Source organism: Ambystoma mexicanum, chromosome 1q (genome assembly GCF_040938575.1).
Source record: "Ambystoma mexicanum isolate Mex_15411 chromosome 1q, UKY_AmexF1_1, whole genome shotgun sequence".
NCBI lineage: Eukaryota > Metazoa > Chordata > Amphibia > Caudata > Ambystomatidae > Ambystoma > Ambystoma mexicanum.
This window is the reverse complement of record NC_090922.1, coordinates 1,015,848,932-1,015,864,208: the sequence shown is the minus strand read 5'-3', so window position 1 is coordinate 1,015,864,208 and position 15,277 is coordinate 1,015,848,932.

Here is a 15,277-nt window from a genome sequence, read left to right as displayed (position 1 = left end):
ACCCCACTCGCACAGGCCCTTTCGCATGTGAAAGTTCCCACGGACCCCGTAATACACGTACCCTGCTGAAATCGCGTGTGAAACTTCCCGCGAACCCCATACACGTACCCCACTCGCACAGTCCCTTTCGCGTGTGAAACTTCACACGCACCCCAGTAATACACGTTCCCCGCTTGGCGTTTGCTGTTTGGCAGCCCTGTAAACTGGTCCAGGGTTAGCGCAGCCCTTTGCGCTGAATTGGGAATTTTGATGGCTTTTCCTTGCGCAAGGGCGTTCTTGGGGGCGTAACTGGCGCTGCTGCAGGGTCGCTGCGCCACTCTGCGCCACGGCTGGTTTTGGAGGATAAAATCCATGAATACGCTGTGCGCGGAAATCGATTTTAGTGCACGCGGCTGGCGCAGACATTCGCACGCGCACACTGTGCGCCAGCCGCGTGCTCCACTTTTGTGCAAAATTCTATGAATTACCCTGTAAGTCTTAACAAGTGAACAGATACTGCTTCAACCAACTCAACATGGGTCTGTAAAATGCCATTGAAATCCTTAACAGTCTGGATCTCCCTGATCCTGCCCTCTGATCGAATCAAAGATAATAGGCTCCCATAGGGTCTGCCAAGTGCCCCCCCTCCTGGCTGACACACCCGTCCAGAACAGGAGGGGACAATAGCCAAGTTTCTCGTAGACAGACTACCCATTGTGCCTTAAATCTGCACGCCACCACTTGATTGTGCAATAAACCGGAATGGCCCTGTGTATTCCATGACAAGATAGAGAATGAATCGGGCATCCCAGTTCTACATGGGGTGAAAACTGATGGTTAGTGCCGCATATTTCTATGATCCAAGACCAGTCATTTGATGCTTCAGAAGCCTTCATTTTAGTTTTCAAAACATTTATATTAATTTTCAGTTGTTTATCTAACCATGGGGACTTGATGGTACTCTCTCCTGGACAGACATCCACAAATTCAATCACATCAAAACCAAAGATTCTAATAGCTTCTCCCTCATGCAATACTAAATCTGCAACCAATTTCGAATTGAAGTAGACCACAGATCGATCGATGTGCTGTTTCACAGAAAAGTGAACCCTCTTAATGTCAGATGTTGAAATTCCTTTCAAATTGGTAAGCTCTGATAACAGGCGTAAGACATTTGAATGATTTAAACTGACAGCCATATTCTCAGGGATCACACTTTCAAATAGAATGCCAATACCCGATTCATCTCTGTCATTGGGCTAGTAGTTTTTAGTCTAATGTCTCTGAGGTGTCTAGCTACTCCCAAACCAATCTGGCAGCCTCCCCTTCACCCATTATTCACTTGAATTTCAGTCAATTGCCCACACTGCTGAGTACTTCTATCCCAGCGACAACCCCCTGGTGCTACCCTCACCACCCTCAGATTTAGGTTAGGAGGACCCCGTTCCCTGAGGAATCAAAGAATTGGTGGAAAGGGCCCACTGCTGAGTACTTGCTTGGGGTATTTCCCCTGCTAAAGTTGAGGGTTCACTGGGATTGAGAAAGACAAAAGCAGTTGCGCCATCAGGCAGGGAACAGGTGAGGATTGAGCCCAAGTTTAGGCAGCAGCAAATCCTTATCCATGTTCAGCTGAGGGAACAGCGACCGCAGGAATAATCTGGAGGCTTGAGAGTTCAAGTTTACTGCTGACCACTTATTTGATTTCTTTTTTGAAACCCCCTCTTCTTCCACACTTTCCTTCCAGAAGTCTTAAATGAGTCCTTATTTGAAGTCCAAAGGCCCGTGGGGGAGTCTGAGTATACAGTGAGGACTTGAGAGTCACCTCCTACAGTAATGTGACCCAAGTCCCTCTGACAGTTAGCAGGCGTCTGAGAAGTCAATCATGGCTTCTTAGTTTCACGTGTTTGAAGTGCCTTATTAATGGCGGAACGGTCAGGATCGCACAGTATGACGCTGTCCATTAATTTGGCCCCAGTTTGCAACTGTGCCAAGTTCTGGTTTGTCACCTCATCACCCGGGCAGACCTTCCGGAGTCCGGTTTTTCACAACAGCTCCATGTTCCATTACATCACCCTCCGGCCCGTTGGAATGTTTGTTAATCACACCACGAGTGAACAAAAACACCTTTGCTGTGGTGTGCTATTTTATATTGTCAAATTTGAACAAGAGCAATCCAGAAGTACTACATTAGATTTTGTTTCTAGTTTAAGACTCTCACAAAGAGAGATCAGAACGCATAGGACATGATTGATCTCCTCCACAGAATCAGCCCACAAGGGTAATTAATCATTTTGCCTTATGAAAGGCATGTCAGAGTTGCAATGAGCTGCAGGTGGCGCTGGAGAGTCAATTGATGATAGAGTAAAATCAAAGACTGGTACATACCTCTTACCTAAATCAGGTGTGGAGTCCAAATAACAGGAACTTGCATTACTTCCAATGGAAATGGACGGTAGAGAACATGTGGCTCGGTGCACGGGTAAGGGCTTAGCTATTAGTACAGGAGGGCTTGGCTTGGGATGTAACAAAGTTGTTTTGAATGCTTTTGGTTTGAATAAAACAGTAATCAAACCTAAAGGATTAGATTTTGTATCTCTCGTTCCTTGCTCGTCATCCGTCACCAGTATTTGCCTTTTATTTGGTCCCGTACTAACCCCATAAGTCCAGGGAAACTGGGGAAGATCAGTTGATGTCATAAACACCCCCTGGGGAAAGGGCGGTAACGGCATGTTTGCCCCAGCTAGAATATTCTTGTTCGACAACAGGGAATATTTCTCGGTCGGAGGCATCACCAGTTTACCACTCCTCAGACCATACATGGGGTTGACGGGCAAGCTCCTTCTGTTTCAGGCACAAACTGGTTATAGGTACAGTTACTAAAAGTCAATGTTCCACACAGACAGTAAAGGAACTATTGCAACACACACCTGCTCCGCCTGATCAGGCAACAGTTGGTCACAGGTCAGGCAGCAGCTGGTCACGGAGGAGAGAGTGAAAGCCCAGGCCCAAGCACACACAGCCCACACTGACTGCATGACTGCCACTCACATGGCTTTCACCCCCACTCCGCGATAGCTGAGGTTTTTGTAGGATGACTCGTTCTTCAGGTAGAATCCAAAGTGAACAAACTGCAATACAGCAGCACAGCGAAATTGGTGCACAGACTGCCACTCGCACGCTACTCTGCGCTGCTCCGAGGTAGCTGAGGTTTTTGTAGGATGACTTGTTCTTCAGGTAGAAACCATGGTGAACAGACTGCAATACAGCAACACAGCAAGATTGGTGCATGGACTGCCACTTGCACAGCACTCCTGCTTCTACAGGTGTGCAGAAAGTGTGCCCATGAGCTTCTTCACTTTTAGGTTTCATCTGCAAATGAAGTCCCACAGATGATACATGAGACTTATGAGTAGAAGTGGTACTGCAGCTCTCTGGCCGGCCTCCCTTGGCCCCCTTCCTGCCCCTACCTGCAAGGCTAAAAACCTCGGCGTCATCTTCGATTCCACACTCTCCTTCTCTCCTCATATATCTGATGTCTCTAAGAAATCACACTACCAGCTGCACCTCCTCAGAGGTATTCTTCCCTTCCTCTCCTTCCCCCAGAAGCTCACTGTCTCCCGAGCCCTGGTTCTCTCAAGGCTGGACTACTGTAACAGCCTCTATCTTAATCTCCCTGCCTCCACTCTCCGCGCTCTGCAACTTATCCAGAACAGAACTGCGAGACTTATCCTTGGCCTCAAGCCCAGGGACCGTATCTCTCCAGGATTGAAATCTCTTCACTGGCTCCCAGTGGCTGCGAGGATTAAGTTCAAAACCCTCTGCATTGTCCACAAGGCCTTCTGGGGCCTGGGGCCTAAATACCTTCAACTCTCTCTTCCTAAATATCTTCCTTCACGAGCACTTCGCTCATCCGTCTCCAACTCCCTCATGGTCAGCCGCTTCTCGAAGCAACGAGCTGGGGGTAGATCTCTCTCCGCAGCAGGGGCCTCCCTCTGGAACAGCCTTCCTGCCTCCCTGAAACTTGAGGAGAACCATCTCCGGTTCCGGAAGCACCTCAAAACCTTCCTCTTGGCTTCTGCCTTCTCTCTCCCTCTCCCCTGCTAAACCTGCTTAACTCCCCTCTGAATTCTGCACTAAACCTGCATCTGGGCCACTCTCAGCGACCTCTGTCCAGGGCCCAGCCACTCTCCACTTGCACTGCCTCCCTGGCTCCCCCTACACTGTGGGACTGTCACTGTATCCCTACAGCCCCCTTCCTAGCACTTGCTCTGCACTTACCTCGCACTTGCCACCAGCTGGCCCTTTTTATTTATTATTTATTATTTATTATTTTATTACGCTACTTACCTTGTACTGCACTTTCCCCCCCACCTCCTCCCCCTGCACTTTCCCCTTTTTCCCCCTACCTCTGCACTTGCGCGATCTGAATGACACCTGGCCTAGTAGGATCGTTTGTCTGTCTTCCCCTTGTTTCCCTCCCTCCCTGCCTCGTCGCGCCTTGGAACACTTGTGTATAGGCGCGTTACAAATACCATATCATATCATATCATATCATATACCCATACCAAACTAAAGGGGGGTATGTTCCTTGTGGACTTTCATTCAATTTTATTTGGTGTGGCTTATCAGTGTCATCCTATGACCAGGGATGTGCACTGGGGGTCACCAGGAGTAATAACTGGAACCACTAGCCATCACTTTGGTACTCCTTGTTATCCTTGGCACTGTCCTTGCTAACAATGAGAGTTATGTTTACTTCTGCAGGTTGTGCTTGGTGTATGATTGGTAACACAAAGAAAGGAAGGGGTGGGCAGGCAAACCATAGCGTCAATGCACCAACAATCATATATAATGTTCGTAGATGGAACCACATGTCTCAGCAAAGACAAAAAGCGAGGACAATGCTCATCTGTTGTACTGTAGAGTGCTGTAAATGGCTGATTGTATGATCTACAGATAGCAACAAAAAGTGTGGTAGATTACAAAGAGGGACAGAGAAGGTTCTACCTGTCCCTACCTTTGTGGGGTGCTATCGCTAGACAGTGCTGATGGGACGCCTATTTTAAACAAATTTTAACTTTAATGCACTTTTGACCCAAACCTCTGTAGAGAAGGAGCTAAGTACCCCCACGTCAATCATCCCGTCCATTTTACCTGTGTGTTGGAAACCAGAGTACGAGACATACACAGAGCAGTTGAACAGAAAATGATCAGAGTATGGACTTTGTGCAGTACCAGTGTAAGTGTCAATACCTAAGAGAATCTGGGAGGCAAGGTTCCCACTGAGGAAACCATACCTGCATACTAGAAAACATGATGACCATTTGAATGAAATCCCTGAAGAAGCAGAGCAAATAAATGGCAAAGACGAATGGTGACGTCACACAGAATCGAGATGATGTACCTAGAAGAGATGCAGAGACCAGAGAATGCAAATATTCTATGAGGCATCAAGAAAGTATCAACGATAAGTGACATCTTGGGATCAAGGTGAAGAAACTTATGCCACAGAAACTGATGAAGATATCAAGCTAGTTTAAACGTATATAGATGCAAGGGAAACGCAAGCAGACAAGTAATCATGAGGCCAGCTTTATAATGAATCGATTGCGGCAAGCGCCAATATATATATATATATATATATATATATATATATATATATATATATATATATATATATATATATATATATATATGCATATGGACAATTAAAGGATTGATGTTTCCACTACGCATCATAGCAGTGCTGGACATTAGCAAGAAGGCCTCATTTCTAGTGTGTCGCTGTTAAAAATCAAATTGAACTACAACGTGAATCTCAGCAGACAAGGCTAGGCAAGCCAAGAAGCCAAGGTCTTATCAAACTGGAATTAACTGACATTGGCTATAAAACATGTGAAAGAGCAAGACTCCTGTTCAGAAGGCATGAACACAACAAGGAAGATGTCAGAGGTCTATTAAAAAATAGTATTAATAACACCTAAAAGGCCATGGTCTCCAGTCACGTGGAAGAATGAAGTTGGACGAACGAGGTGGTCACACCTACGCACGAGGGCAGAGTGTGCCCACACTCCTTAAATTTCTCAGAGCACAGTACAAACTCAAGGCCAAGGTCAAAAGCCCTAATTGACACTAAACCATTGAGGTAATGATGGATTGATTTGCTAATTGGTGCGAAGCTAAGGTTAAGACAAGCTCCCCAACACCTGGATGGACATGCTGCTAGACGTAGGGGGAAAACTACTGACAGGGGTTAGAATGCCAACCAATTGTAGAGAACCGTGTAATTAAGGGTGCTATAGTTGTGTAAACCAATGGGACGTTGTGTATTTAGTGACATTCACTGTGGTTTTAGGGGAGGGCTTAGTTGCCCCACCTGATGTTAAGTTACCAATCACATAGTCACACTTTTTTAGACTAGTATGGATCGTATACTTAGATGTTCACTTAGAGCCTATCACTTCCTTCAATAGGATTTTGTAGTTTTCCACAGAGGATGACGTTGGTAATGACGCAAGTCAAACGTCACTGATGAGGAATTTTCTGAATATAACCTCAGTTTTTTGTAAGATTCGTTGAGTAAAAGGAACGAGAGAGTGCTGATGTTCGTTGTACTCCCTGTTTTAGATAGTTCACATTAAAACAGTTTTCCTTTTGCCAAACTACCCGAGTTGTTTTTTGATTATTGATGTATGAATAGAATCTGCATCCCCATCCATCTCCAGGGTAATTGCTACTCATCAAAGGGGCTGGGAAATCCAGTTAACTTGGTAGCAGAGAGAGGATGGTTTATTAAAAAATCCATCGACATAAGTAAACTTTAAAGTCCTCGAAATATCGCACAACCTTTGCCATTGGGCTGACATGACGTGAAGATCCCCATAGCTAGTGGTTAGTGTAATTACCAAGACCTTGCAAGGTGGGTGTGATAGGTCCCCTGGTTTCCACAGAATCCCCTCCCACTTCTATGAGAAGCTGATCGGACGACAGTTTGAAGAGGTGGTAAAAGAGGCATACGATCCCAAGAATCGGAAGACGAACATGCACAGAGTGAGTAGAAATTGAGCAGAGTGGCAAATTGATACATGCATAGTAAACAAAAGGAAGTGATAAGGAAACAAGAGAGTAACGGAGGGAGGCGGGATAAACATAATGTGAGAATAAGAGTGTTAAAATGTTGAAAAGATATTTACTCGAGTGTGGTTGAGCAATAAGAAGCATCGTGAGAGAGGCCACAATAAAGAGGATACGTCCTATACCTAAGTTTTAAAGAACGTTAGAAGAAATCTTAATCTAGAGTCCTGTAGCGGATGACGTAGAAAACAGGTTTGATTCAAGACAGACCTAAAGAGATTGATTTAAGTTCCATAAGGAGCATTTTTTAGGGGGCAAGACAGATCCCAGAGAAGGGCTCTAGAGACAGATATATGTGACCGGTTGAGTATGTCTGTTTGTCCGTTCATTTAATGTGTTTATGTATTGATGATGACCTCATACCTGAATAAGATTGATGATAAATAGAGATGCGCAAAGTTGAAAAAGAAATTGATTGTTTTAACTTGTACTTGGTGGTTGTTTTTTAGCAAGATTAAAGTAAAAATTGTGACCAAATGGATTGGAGCTTGCAACAGTTGGTGCTCGCTCATATTGTGTTATTTATTGACACATATCTGTCTGTGATAAAAGCAAACGAGTGATTAACAGGTTAAAAGTGACGAATTGAGAATGGAAGATGTTACTCCACTTGTGCTCCTCTGCAAGCAGTTACCGAAACATGCACCTAAACTTAGACAGTATTGTGCAGAATGGGTTAAAGGAACTGCGGCTAAAATGTTTATGCCGTGGCCACAAGGAGGGTCACTATCAACGGCAGTCCTGCAGCATATGACGACATATCTGCATGCAGCATATACTGGGAAGAAGCTAGACAAGCGCCTGGTGAGCTTAGAGCTCTGGAAAATGAACCAGGAGGAGCGAGCTACAATAAGAAAGATGATGGGCTATACCCATTGAGGGAGCTTAAAGTAGTGGCAGGGTATAGCAACCTGGCTTATAAGTCGACAACGCAAAGTAGTAACGAGGGTCAAGAGAAAAATACTGAAAAAGATATAGGGCCTCATTACAACTCTGGCAGTAGCCGCGCTGTTAAAAACGGCATGGCTGCCGCCGGAGCGTGCATTTTTTCTGGCAACCGCAAATGGGCAAGAACCGATTCATGCCGAGTTAGGCGGACCCGGTACTTGCCCATTTTCGGGTGCCGGAATCAAGGGCCTCCTCATCCCCATTCTGTCCCATAGGGGTGAAAAGGAAAGATAGACAGAGATGAGAGCAGTTATATCAGGACGAGCAAGTGAAAAAACAAGAGAGAGCAGAAGAGCAAAGGAAAGATGACAACAGACAGAGAGCAATCGATGAGCAAGAAAGGCTATAACGAAAAAGAATAGAAGAGGAGGAACCGAAGTTAAGGGTTAAGAGAATACAGAGATTAAGGACGAGGAGATACGCAGGGCAAATGAGAGAAGGCATATGAAGAAAAAAGAGGAAGACAAGTGAGAGAGAAAGCAAGACAGCAAAGAGAATTTGATGATGATATGGAACACAAAAGAAGACAGAGAGCATGTGATCTTGATTGCCTGGAGAAGGAAGTAAGGAATCCTGAACCACAAGTAGCATGGGAGCATATAGAGGAATTTTTCCCAGAATACGAATCATTACCAGGCACGTCGAGAGAAAATCTAGAAGACGAGTTTGACTTAAGGAGCATTGGGGAAGCAATTGATAAAGTATATCAGCGCTTTGGTGTAAAGCGCTTTATAAACCAATAAATACAAATACAAATAAATACAAATATCATGAAATGAGAGCCCAGAATGAACTAACGGAAAAGAGAAGAAATGATCGACTCAAGAGCACTCAGTTGTATGACACGGAGGAAGCCTCATGTAGTATGAGGCAAAAGGAGTTGTCTTTAGATAGACTAACAATGAATAGACTTGATGAGGAGAGAAGTTGCACTAGTTGGGCACAGGAAATGTCAGACGAAGACAGAGACACCTCCAGTGGGGAAGAAAGAGGTGATGCATGCGGTCCTGAGGGTTGTTTTTCAATGGAGAAAGAAGTCAAATAGTCAGACTTAAACGCACCTATATCTAGGGCAGTCAGACCGACCTAAAGGGCAACTCCATGTCGAGAGGGGGGAATCACCACTGTATGTGAGCAGATTAAGATCATTGCCAGGAAGAAGGAGATGTGGGAATATCGTCCTTGTGGTGGACAGACAAATGATGAGAGATGAGAATGAGTTTGGGGCTTCACAGTTTCCCTTATTGGAAAAGGAAGGGGTCAGATAACCGTATATACCATGACCCCAGATGGATCAGGATAATTTAAGGTGTAAACTCCCAAGTTTAACTTCTGGCACTGGCAAGTGGATACATAAATTAGAAAAAATGGCAGGGGGAACTCCATTGGCTACAGGGGATTTTAAGGGTCTCCTGTTATGGACTTGATGGTCGTGCAGAGTATAAATACCTCCGTCCCCAAGTACCACACAGACAACACCAGAAATACTGCCTGTGCGGTCTTTGAGGCCACAGGTGGAAGTCCGTCGAGCTGATTTGGGAACAGCCGGAAGAACCCCTTGAACGCTGTAAAGCAAAAGGTTAGGCAGTTATGCACAGAACAGGAAGGACAACTAAAGACACAGGTAAGTTGGTGCTGCTTACCTATCTGTACAAGAGGTGGCCCAGAGATGTGAGAAAAGGCTGAACCCCGGAGCAGGAGTTGCTGGAGGCTAGGAATATGGATAGGTAAACACCTAGAGTGGAGGCCGGAGGCCAGGTTACCAAGCAGACAGACGTGATCCGTAGAGTATCCAGAGACGAAGCCGAAGTCAAGTAAACAAGAGGACCAAAGTTCAAACAGGAGGGTGAGGCAGAAGCAGTCCGTGGAGCAAAGCGTAGTTCGGCAACTGAAGATCCAAAAGTTCGGTTAGTAGAAGGGTAATGCGAGGCAATCCGTGAAACAAAGCGTGGTCGAGGAAAAAAAAACAATCCGTAAGTTTCAAAAGCGTAGAAGTAGCATCACGTGATCCAGGAGGAAAACAGCTGTGAAGCAACGCTCCTTGTTTCCGGAAGTCTTTTATATCATTTCAGGGGTCACGTGATACGTGACACGGGAGCGTTGCTGCGTGAAGGGCAATCACGTGATCCGTGACGCGCGGGTCTCCGTGGGCAACGCTTTGCGTTGTAGCGAGATGTCAATCTCCAGTTCAGCTGCCAAGAACGGGAGGGGCGATAAACGCCGGGTCTGCCATGCAGTGATCTAACTGGATGGTTGAGGGTCAATGGGTTACATGGACCCAGGTAAGTGTGTGGGGTAGTGGGAGACGTAACAGAGTCCCCCCTCAAAGGCCCACGACCCCGTGGGCAGGCAGGGCAGTCCCTATGAAAACGGGCAACAAGAAGCGGGGCATGGACATCATTGGAGGAAACCCAAGAGCGGTCCTCGGGACCGTAACCCACCCAGTCGACGAGATATTGAAGGCGACCCCTGTGAAAACGGGAACCCAAGATAGCACTGACCTCGAAAACATCCGGAGAGGACACCGAGACAGAGGGTGGTGGAGCAGTGACACGGGTAGGGGCCAGGCAAGGCTTGAGGAGAGAGGTATGAAAAACCGGGTGGACTCGCCAAGAAGGAGGGACAGCAAGGCGGAAGGCCACAGGGTTCAAGATCCCAGTGATTTTATAGGGACCCACAAAACGGGGCAACAGTTTGCGACACCCAGGTATACGCAAGTGTCGGGTTGACAACCACACCCGGTCCCCTACGCGATAAGCAGGGGCCACCGACCGTCTCCGGTCAGCCTTTGATTTCATCAATGTTTGGGCCTCACGGAGATGGACAAGGGTCCGAGCATGGACGTCCGCAAGGTCGCGAACACAGGCGTTGGCAGCAGGGGTGTCGGAGGAGAGATCCGGGAGTGGAAGGGTGCGCGGATGTTGACCATACATAGAATAGAAAGGAGAGAAACCAGTAGCTGAGTGTCGTGAGTTGTTATATGCGAATTCAGCGAGGTGGAGCAGATTGTACCAGGAGTCTTGGTATTGAAGGGTCAGGCACCGCAAATATTGTTCCATGGCTTGATTTACCCTCTCAGTCTGCCCATCACTTTCTGGGTGATAGGCAGAGGAGAAACGAGCATCAATTCCCAGTAGTTTGGTAAGGGCACGCCAGAAACAGGAAGTAAACTGCGACCCGCGGTCCGATATGATGACCTGTGGAAGACCAAAGAGACAAAAGACTGTCCTGAAGAACAGGCGGGCTAGCGTTGGGGCCGAAGGTATGCCGGTACAGGGAATGAAGCGTGCCATCTTAGTGTAGGAGTCCACGATAACCCAGATGGTATCATAACCTCGTCTGCGTGGCAGATCCGTGACAAGGTCCATGGAGATAGTATGCCACGGTCGGGGGGGTATGGGCAATGGATGGAGTAGGCCTAGGGGGCGTCCTCTACGTGACTTGCATTGGGCACATATCGAACAGGTGTTCACGTAGTTCTCTACATCCCTTCTCATGGACGGCCACCAGCACCACCGGTGTAACAGATCCAGGGTGCGTTGCTGCCCTGGGTGACCGTTTATGGCAGCATCGTGAGACCAGGCCAGCGCTTGGTTGCGCACATCGCATGTGGGAAGGAACAACTTGCCCTGAACAAACGGCAACCCCTCTCGTAGTACAATGTCCCATTCTGTGAGTGCATGCGGATGTTGGGAGACCCATTGTCTAATGGCGGTAAGCAGTGGCTGGGATGGTGTACACAAACAAACAACATGACCCTTCCCCAACAATGTGTCTGGAAATGAAGACAGTGGTTCCCCCCCAGGTGAACGGGATAGGGCATCAGCCTTACCATGAACAAGACCTGGCCTGTGCTTAACCACAAAATCAAAAGCAGCGAAGAACAAATGCCAACGCACTTGTCTGCTGTTCACGCATTTAAGAGAGGCCAGATCCTGTAGATTCTTGTGATCCGTGTATACTATGGTTTGGTGTTTCGCCCCCATGAGGTGGTGACGCCATGATTGGAGGGCGTCCTTGATGGCCAACAGCTCTTTCTCGGTCACTGTATAGTGTGACTCGGCTACAGTGAACTTCCGTGAGTGATAAGCTACCGGATGCAAACTACCCGTGGTTGGACATGGTTGTGACAGTATGGCACCCAGAGCAAACGAGGAAGCGTCAGCCTCTATTACAAACGCAAGGTCCGGGTCAGGGTGCTGCAATACGGGGGCAGAAACAAATCTGGATTTAAGTGCTTCAAAAGCCTCCTGGTGTACGGAGGACCAGACGAAAGGGACGAGAGGGCTAGTCAGCGCAGTCAGGGGAGATACAATGGAAGAAAAACCGGCAATGAAACGCCGATAAAAATTAGCAAAGCCGAGTAAAGACTGGAGCTGTTTGAGGTTGACAGGGACTGGCCATTCCGTGACAGCACAGACTTTTGACTCATTCATAGACAACCCTCCAGGGGTGATGTGAAACCCCAGAAACTCCACCTCCCTTGTATGAAACAGACATTTCTCGGGTTTGGCGAACAGGGCGTTCTTCTTGAGACGGGAGAGTACCTCTCTAACATGAGCAATATGTTCTTTCAAGGAGGATGAATAGATCAAAATGTCGTCCAGATAGACCACCACGTACGTATCCAAGATGTCCGAGAATACATCGTTGATGAAACGCTGGAACGTTGCAGGTGCATTACAGAGCCCGAAAGGCATCACTGTGTATTCAAATAAACCCTGTCTGGAGCAAAATGCCGTTTTCCATTCGTCTCCACGCCGCATGCGGATTAGGTTGTATGCCCCTCTCAGGTCTAATTTGGTAAACAGGGACGCCTTTGTCAACCTGTCCAGTAGCGTGGAGATGAGCGGAATGGGGTACCTGTTCTTCACGGTGATAGCGTTTAACCGTCTATAGTCTACGCATGGGCGCAGATCACCTTCCTTTTTCGGGACAAAAAAAATAGGGCTGGCAGCTGGAGAACAGGAAGGACGGATATGACCCAAACGCAAGGCTTGCTGAATGTATTCTTTCAAAGCCCGTTCTTCAGACTGTGATAACGAGTAGATCCTACCCCTTGGTATAGGAGCATCCGGGAGAAGATCAATAGGACAGTCATAAGGTCTGTGTGGAGGTAGACCTTCCGCTGTGACTTTGTCAAAGACCATATGATAATCATGGTAGTCCACGGGAATACCTGCCATAACGGCTCCCACAGTGTGTGTTGACGTGGTGTCAGTGGCTATTTCCCTGATACTGGAGGAAGCCAAGGCGCCGAGGATTCTGGCGGGAGAGGAGAGTGATTCTGGTTCTGTTAGGCAGAAGTGCTGGCATTCTTCTGACTCGAACGTTACCTGTCCCGTTCCCCAATTAATCAAAGGGTTGTGGTGCCTTAACCAGGGGATACCCAAAATAACCCCGAACTGTGGCGTGGTGATGAGGTCAAATGACAGGCTCTCCTTATGAGTGCTCTGTATCACCACTTCCAAAGGTGCAGTTTGGTGCTTAATCGGACCAGAGGCCAAGGACGTGCCATCGACCACTTGCACTGGTTCCGGGTGTTCCTTTTTGATCAAAGGCAGATTGAGACGATGGGCTAATGTGATATCTATAAAACAACCCGTGGCCCCGGAGTCGATCACGATCTGAACGGCATGGACGATCTCCTGGGTAGGTTTCAACAGGGCCTGGACCACAACCGGTCTGATAGGACCGAAGGCGGGTTCAGTGGGGGTCGTGGATAGGCTCGCCGGTGCCCCCTGTATCATGGGCGAGCCTTCTGAAAACCCGGCGCCTTGTTCTTTGGTCGTCGGGGGCATTCCCTTACGTAGTGTCCATTTAACCCGCAGTAAAAACAGGCGTTGTCGGTTCTCCGACGTTCCCGTTCAGACTGCGTTATTGGGCTTCGGATCCCACCTATTTGCATGGGTTCAGAACTGGCGGGGGAAGGAACAGGGGTTGACTGGCCAGCAAACATGGTTTCTGCCTTCCGTTCGGACCTCCGGGCGTCCACCTGTAGTGCAAGGTCTACAAGATCCGTAAACACAGAGGGAAGAGCAGGAACCACTGATAGAGCGTCCTTCAAGGAGTTGCATAACCCACGGTAGAACACGATCGCCTTTTTCTCCTCTGGCCAGGAGGTTTCAGCGGCGAGTTGATTATAACGGGTGATGTACTCGATAAGTGTTTGCTTTCCCTGTGAGAGATCTAGTAATTCCAGGTCCCTTGACTGGGCCTTGTAGCGGGTGTCAAACACTTTAGCCATTTCCGTTATGAGGAGCTCAAAGTCATATAAAGCAGGATGGTCATTTTCTAACATTGGGTTTGCCCAGGTAGCCGCTACACCAGAAAGATGGGACAAAAGGAATGCAGCTTTTGTGATAGAATCGGGGAAGGCTTGGGGTCTGCACAAGAAGTGGAGTTTGCATTGGTTTATGAAGGTGCGGTATTTCCGCGGGTCGCCCTGATAGCGTTCTGGAGCGGCAAGTGGGAAAGAGGTTGGGAGCAAAACAGGTGTGGGTGCGGAGGCCGGGGCCGGGACAGGCTGTACTGGAGGGGCAGGGTCTCCGAACTTGGCGTCTGCAGGCAAAGGATAACGTGTGCTTTGCAAGGCGTCTAAGCGATGGTGAATGGCGGTCGTAGCGGCCGCCATGTCGGTCCTAAGGGCCGCTACGGCCTGCATTAGAGCGGTCACTGGGTCCCCGGCGGAGGGATTCATACTCTGAACGGCCAAAGGCTTCACAGTCTGTTATGGACTTGATGGTCGTGCAGAGTATAAATACCTCCGTCCCCAAGTACCACACAGACAACACCAGAAATACTGCCTGTGCGGTCTTTGAGGCCACAGGTGGAAGTCCGTCGAGCCGATTTGGGAACAGCCGGAAGAACCCCTTGAACGCTGTAAAGCAAAAGGTTAGGCAGTTATGCACAGAACAGGAAGGACAACTAAAGACACAGGTAAGTTGGTGCTGCTTACCTATCTGTACAAGAGGTGGCCCAGAGATGTGAGAAAAGGCTGAACCCCGGAGCAGGAGTTGCTGGAGGCTAGGAATATGGATAGGTAAACACCTAGAGTGGAGGCCGGAGGCCAGGTTACCAAGCAGACAGACGTGATCCGTAGAGTATCCAGAGACGAAGCCGAAGTCAAGTAAACAAGAGGACCAAAGTTCGAACAGGAGGGTGAGGCAGAAGCAGTCCGTGGAGCAAAGCGTAGTTCGGCAACTGAAGATCCAAA